The sequence below is a fragment of the Alligator sinensis genome, unplaced genomic scaffold (assembly GCF_000455745.1).
Source record: "Alligator sinensis unplaced genomic scaffold, ASM45574v1 scaffold777_1, whole genome shotgun sequence".
In the NCBI taxonomy this organism is placed as follows: domain Eukaryota; kingdom Metazoa; phylum Chordata; order Crocodylia; family Alligatoridae; genus Alligator; species Alligator sinensis.
Genome location: NW_005841882.1, coordinates 1,257,326 through 1,264,375, shown reverse-complemented (window position 1 = coordinate 1,264,375; position 7,050 = coordinate 1,257,326). Strand labels below are relative to the sequence as shown.

The window sequence follows — 7,050 nt, the reverse complement described above, 5'->3', positions numbered from 1 at the left end:
GAGCTGGGCTCACTGGCAGCACCAAGCACTGCCTTACACCCCCCTGCCCTGCCGCAACCCTGGTAACCAGACACTTTCCCTCCAGTGCCAACAGGCACCTGCCTCCCCTCCACACACACATCACCTTCCACACACACGTCCATCCCCCACCACACACACGCAGCCCCCTGGACAGTCCCCAAGCCCTGGCCCTCCAGCCCCCTCTCCCAAAAGACTTACCTGTATCCAGCTGCCAGGGCTGCTCCTACCACGCTGCCTCGCTGTATGCTGGCCACGTGTGTGTGTGTGCACATGCACATGGTGCCCCCTACCTCCACTCGCCATCCCCCCTCTCCCAAGCAGCTACTTGCAGCCTGGAAGGCTGGTGGTGATTTCCCACATTTTTCTCCTTTAAAGGAGAAAATTACATTTTTCTGTGGGAAATGGAAAACTGGATCCCTGCTAATAACCACTCTTTATGATAATATATGTATTATAGAGATGGTCAAAGTGAAGCCCATGCCAAAGCTCAGAGATCAGGGAAAAGTGAAATATACTTTTGGCCATTTATTTTGAGACAAGTTTCGGCAGCATTGGGCTTTCATTTGGTTACCCGTAATCTTTAAGGAGCCAGAATCCAGAATCAATTGGTTGTAGAAAAGCCCTGGTCAAACCCCTCCATTCTCCAGCAAGCATTCCTGTGCCAAGGTCATAAAGGTGACTACTTTGATTCCACACCTGCCAGGAAATGCCTCATATGGAGGAAGTTTCCTCAGGAACACTTATGGCAGCTTTATGACTTCTCTACCTCAAGGAGCCATGAAGCAGAAATGAATCCATTCCAGATAAACATCTTGTAAGAGGCTACACAATAAGTAGCAGAGAGGAAAGAACACAAAAATATGTATATGCTTTAATCTCTTGGTTTATCATTACCAATGCAGAAGAGTCAAATGCTAATTTACACTAGGATAAATCATCTTTTTTGGAGTCATAGGAATGAGACAAGTTTTTAAAAAAAGATAAGCCTTTATGTTGGCTTAAAACTATAATTTTATGTTGTAGCTTTTTCATTTCTAGCAGTGTCTATGGATAGTCTCTTGTAATTGCTTGGCAGCTATAATAAATCAACCCATGTGTCTGGCATGCAAGTTTCTCTGAAAATGTTTATTTTTGTCAGGAATAAAGCTATAAAATACATTTATTTCAAAATGATCATGGATATCATGCAAAAAAACTTCTAACTTCATTCTTCTCCCTTCTTGGTAGGAAACTTTCATATAATAGGAACTCTGAAGTGAGCCTTGTGCTTGTGACAATGGGGTAAGCTGATTAGAAATCATGAAAACCCTTGTTGCTTTTTAGCTTTATTCCCCCACAGGCTGTATTATAGCTCTCTAACCAGTCCCACAGCATTGAATGATGTCATGGGATCTGCAGTTCAGCAAGATGAAAGGGATAAAGCGGAACCCGCTGGCACTAGGGAAAGCTTTCCAACACACAATCCACAGCACAGCTTGGGAACTGAAAAAGCTACAGCCACTCAGCTCTAAGCATGGAAGAATCATGTGCATTCTCTCACCACAAAGAGGAAGAAAAAAGCTAAAATGATCAATTTTTAAATAGAAGAACTCAAGAATTTGAAGGCAGAATTTAAAAGGACAACTACCTGCTGGAAAGGGAGCTTTTTCCTCTCCAAAGCACTGACTTTGATGTATGACAACTGATCACTGATCAGATTACAGGCATTTGGTCTCAGTGCTCGTCTGCCTTTGATCTGCATGGTTAATTTTATTTTCCTGCATTTGGAGTTTCGTCTGGGCTTGTGCTGACATACTTTTTTTTAAAGGAGGTAAAAGCATTTAATACAGTAGCTGGCAGTGTAAAATTAAGCTGCAAAAAGGTTGACTATTGGAAAAAACTTCAGCCGATAGCAGGTACTGAATTTTGTATTTCTTTATAACTTTGCATTGCAGGGTTTCTTATAAAATGACCAAGCTGCTTTATTAGCAAAATTACACATCATGATATATGCAGTTTAAAAGCTACAGTCCTACCTATGAATATAATAAGTAGTTTATTCAAGTTTTATTTGCAGATCTGGTATGTAAAATAGTAGTAATAAAAAGCTAACTAAAATATATACTACAAATTAATTTGAACTAATATTTTTGGTATATAACATTTTATGTCTTAGGGTTTGTAGTTACTGTGTTCAATTTTTAATATTAGACTAATTTATATGAAGATTGTGTGAGTTAGGAGCATGTTACCAATCTTATTAGTCACATTAGAAAAAACTAATCATGTCTGTTGTGTACATGTATATATTATTCTCTCACAGTTTGCTTCTGTCCATATATCAAGCATTCTTCAACAGTCCTTTTAGTTTTAAGAGTGGCATACTTAAAGAGCATTTTTGCAAGAGCAAGTACTTTTTATGATCATGAGATCCTGATTTGTAAAATATAGTCCTTTTCTTTTAAGTGCAGAGTTATTCAATTTGGCATTTTAAACTAGTAATGAAATTAGGGAGGGTCTTTCACATACTTGTTAGAACTAATAGCATATGTTTATTAAATAAAAGGGCTTTCTGTAAGGTATTTTAATAAAGGTACTAAAGAATCCTTAAGCATATCTAGTGTGAAATCTTAGACCTATTGAAGTCAATGGGAGTTTTGTCATTGATTTTAATGGGGCCAAGTTTTACAGCTAATGTGTTATATTTACGCCCCCAAATTTAGCTAACTAATTACTGTGTGTATGAAAAATGACCAGTCATTCACATAAAGTGCTTACTGAGTAATAATCTCTTAAGAGATTTAAGAAACATTCAAATTCAGACAAGTTTTCAGACAAGTTCAGGGACAACTTTTTAAGGGCTCAGCACCTAGAGTTGAAGCCAGGTGTTTAAAAGATTTCAGTTCCTATTCAGGCATTTAAATACAGGACTTCAACAGAGCACAGAGCCCATCACTGAGGCCAGATCTGCAAAAAAGCTTGGCAGCTTGTATCATGAATACATTTAAAAACCTGGCTCAATTAATAGGGACTGAGCTCCTTGGAAAAGCTGACTAAAAATGTTTATCTGAAAACTTTACCCTAAAGTGTATTTACATTTTAAATACATTTTTTACTACAAAACTACAGCTGCCAGACAGAGACAACACAAGACATGACATAATGAACATTCAGTAAGAAGGGTAATTGTTTAAAAAAAGACTGGGATAGGTCATCAATCTACAACACACTAAAAAGGATTTTTTATACTTTAATGAAATGTGTATGAAAGTACTCTAACGTAATACATATACATTTCTAATGAGTTGCATATAATTCAGACAACCTAGTAAATCTGGAGAAGATTTTAATCAACACTTTTAGAAATATGCAGTCAGGCTTCATTACTCAATCTGTTTGCAAACTTATTTCGTGTCAAGTTGGAAAAAAAGAGGAATCCGTCTACAGAAAAATCATTGTGAATATGTTTGGACGACCAAATTTTAATTTTCTAATAGATTCACCAAGTCTGATTTCAACTTGAATTTTCAACCCAACCAATTCATTCATATTCCTTTTTAAAGATTCCAGTCCTTACATGACATTATAAGGAACATAATTAACATTGTATAAATAATACATGGTGTTATTAAAGGCATAGCTAGGGTAAAAATGCAATACATTTTCACTTACGGAAAAAATACTTCCTTAATGGTTGATCATTTTATGTGCCTGCAAAGGGGTGTCCTATTTTTGTTTTTAGTTTTATTTACCAGAGTTAGCCTTTCTTGGTCATCTTCCTTCTTCCTCTCCTCACCCTTCTTGTTATTTCATTGACTTGAATTATATCACCTTAGTTTAGGAAACTACTTCTATCTGCTGTCAAGTCATAAGAAAAATTATTAACTTTCTAAAAGGACTACTGTATTTAATTTGTTTTAGTTCATACAAGAAACAAAAATATAGTTAATTCGGTACATTATGAGCCATATAAAGTATAACTGTGAGAGCATGTTCCTACAAATATTCACAGAGACAGGAGTCACTTACATAATAATCCCATCTAAAACAAAAGGACTGCTCATGTGAGCAGGTTACTTATATATGTAACTGTTTGAAGCATTCAAGCCATTAAATTACATTTAGAATATATCAATTTTTTGCTTAAGGAAAGAGATGCCTGTATTTTAAGTTATCTTGTCTCATAGTTAGACATCCATTATATGCATCCATTTAAAGTGGAGAACTGAAGCCTACATCCAATGAAATAAATATTAAACTGAAAGATCACTTGGGGATCAGACAACCAGAAGAAAAACTTCTGTATGTTGTTACTTAAAGACAACAATATGAGTTTAGCCTTTCATCTATCTGACTTTTAAAGATTTAATAATAATAATTATTCTTGGCACTTACAAGACTTTACACTTACAATGCACTGTATAAACATTAATTAATGCTTAGATTTAATCTGCACAAAGAAGTAGAGTTCTCAGAGGTTTTTTTAAGCAAATCTGGCTACAGGAGGGCTCACATGTAAAAATATTATTTATTTATTAAACAGAATTGTGCAATTCTTAATTATAAATATTGAGCCATTTCCAAACAGATTGTCTTAGATAACATCATAAACATATTCTGAAGTTTGTAATAGTTAAGAACATCAAAAGACACTGTAAGGCTTTACTGATACCTGTTTCCAACAATGCATAGTAAGTGTACATCCATGTAACAGTTGATGAAGGAACTGTCTAAGTGTTTTCAGATATAGAGATAACAACTTCCTACTGCTGCACGGTGTCTGTTTCCACAACAGATGTCATTCAACTTATCCTTCTCAAAAGGATCAGCCCAAACTATTTCCCAAGTGTTTCTCTTTTCTTTTCTCAGAGATTTCTCTAATTTTTGCTATAACATTTGGTACAGTTACAGATGGTGTATTAAGTCTTTAATTGCTAAAGGGTACTAATATTTTTAAACACTGGTCAAAGACTGCGTCATTTAAAATAACGTTTGTGATTTCCAAAAATTCTGCAACATGCAAAGAAGTGATTCACCCATTCTATAGTAATAAGGAAATAAACAATGATATCTAAAATGTGAATGACAGGCGCTGTACAAATTTCAACACTATGGGCTGCATCAATCCACTGAGTACTTGCCATCAATCCACTGAGTAGTAACTTCCTCAATGGGAGTTCCATGTGAAGAAAGTGTATTAATATTTTCCTTTCAATGGTAATTTTCCACCACCCACACACACACACACACCAAATGTTTAAGGTTTTGGGGTTTGTTTTGTTTTTTTTGGGGGGGGGTGTTCTAATTACACTATTTTGAATAAAATATTTGAATTGCAGATGGCAATTCCACAAAGAGAAACATATTTACAGGTGTCAACACAAAACGGATGCATACTTAACAGCTGTTTGTCAATGGCAAGAGGATGTAGTATTCAGTGCTCTGCAGCAGCTGTTACTTACAACAGATGTACTAGGGTTGTACATTAGCTTGTCATTCTTTCAAAAATTCCACACTCTTAGAGGTCCCTCTGTTGAGTGCTAAAATGTATTCTTCATTAGGTCATTTTTCAGTACTTAAGCCTGTATTTGTTCAAACAGTGACAAACCTGGAAGCTCTTTCTTGTTGGAACCATGTGCTTCTTAAGAGCCAAGTAATTTTATTCCAATCTTCTCATTTTTCATTGAGTTTATTTTTTGTTTATATGGTTCCCTCCCCCAAAAAGCCTTAGGATGGCTTACAATAAAAACAGTATCAGTCATAAAAATAGATAAAATACTAAAATAAAATAATAAAAGATAATACAACTCCCCTAAGCAGTACCCCAAAACTTAACTGTGTCTGCTAAAAGCCTGCCCAAATAGAGTCTTAGAGCAATTCTCAAAGATATCCAGGCTTGGACTCCGCTGGCCTCAAGCGGGAGGGGAGTTTCAAAGCTGTGGAGTGACTATCCAGAACAACCTCCTACATACTTCTGCCAAATGAACTTGGTGCACAAATAGACCATGTGGGAGGTTGTTCTCAGGGAACCGTAGAGATCATGATGGAACACAAGGAGGGCGGTGGGCTCTCAGGTATGTAGGACCAAGGGCAGGACCCAGAAAGCTACCAGAAAGCAAGAGAAGACACAGGAGCAATGAACTCCTGTCATTAGGCAGCCGCCACGTTCTGCACCAGGTGCAACTTCTGGATGGTCCTTGAGGTCTGTATAGCACATCGCAGTAGTTGTATTTTACCACACAAAGTCAAACCTGTTAGGGAAGAACAGAACAAATCAATCCCCGACCAAAACCTGACTTGTTATGGTACTGGGAGCTCTAAAGCTTAAACTAAGTTAAGTGCCCTCTTACTGAAACACACGTCTTCCACATTTCTCCCTCTTTGAATCATCCTAATCATAACACAGCCTAAGGCCGGTTCTTGGAACTTCCCCCCTCTGTTGTTTATGTCTTGGCAGATCCATCAACTCTTTGGGCACTTTTATGTGTTTTCAAGGGGTGGAGGGGGTGGCACTGTAACTGGAGTGACTCAGAGAGCTGCTCTTAATTAAACCGCTGCATCATCTTGTGCATCAGCATGGTGGTGGGGGCATTTGAACTAAAACTTGTTTGATGAGCTTAGATAAAGCGCCCCTGGCACCATTTTGAAGCACGGGGATGCCAATGCATGGGAAGCGGGAAGGTGCTGGAGCGCACTAATGACCATGCTCCAGCAGACTCGGTTAGTCCCACGTGCTGTAACTACAGCGTGTCGGCATGCAGGCTCCAAGCAGACAGCCGGGAAGCCCCGGCTACGCAGGGCCAGCCTGTTGCCTCTGTTCTCCCGCAGCAGCGCCACAGCCTGCAGAGGTACCCTTGGTGCCTCGCACGGGGACAACGGATCTGGCCGGGCAGCTGGATGTCGCCACAGCCTTGCCGCATCGGTGTCCCCGGGCAGGTGACAGAACAAAAGGGCGACTGCCAGGGCAGGCGGGGGGGGGACGAAGGGGCAGCCCCAGCCCAGGGCCAGGCCCAAGCTCTTCTCACCCACCGCGGGCAGCAGGGAGGGGGC

The 7,050-nt window shown here is 38.8% G+C and overlaps 1 protein-coding gene across 4 annotated transcripts in view; it reads left to right on the top strand.

Moving 5' to 3' along the window:
* The first annotated feature begins 1,438 nt into the window (after window positions 1-1,438).
* TNFRSF19 (TNF receptor superfamily member 19) overlaps window positions 1,439-7,050 on the top strand; it is a 122,985-nt gene continuing 117,373 nt past the window's right edge. For 3 of the 4 annotated variants that reach the window (XR_003092579.1, XM_014516880.2, XM_025196618.1), the window contains exon 1: window positions 1,443-1,916. The gene's annotated coding sequence lies outside the window, so the exon portion shown is untranslated. Of the gene's footprint in view, window positions 1,917-7,050 lie in introns of all 4 variants that reach the window. The other variant, XM_025196619.1, reaches the window with a different exon arrangement.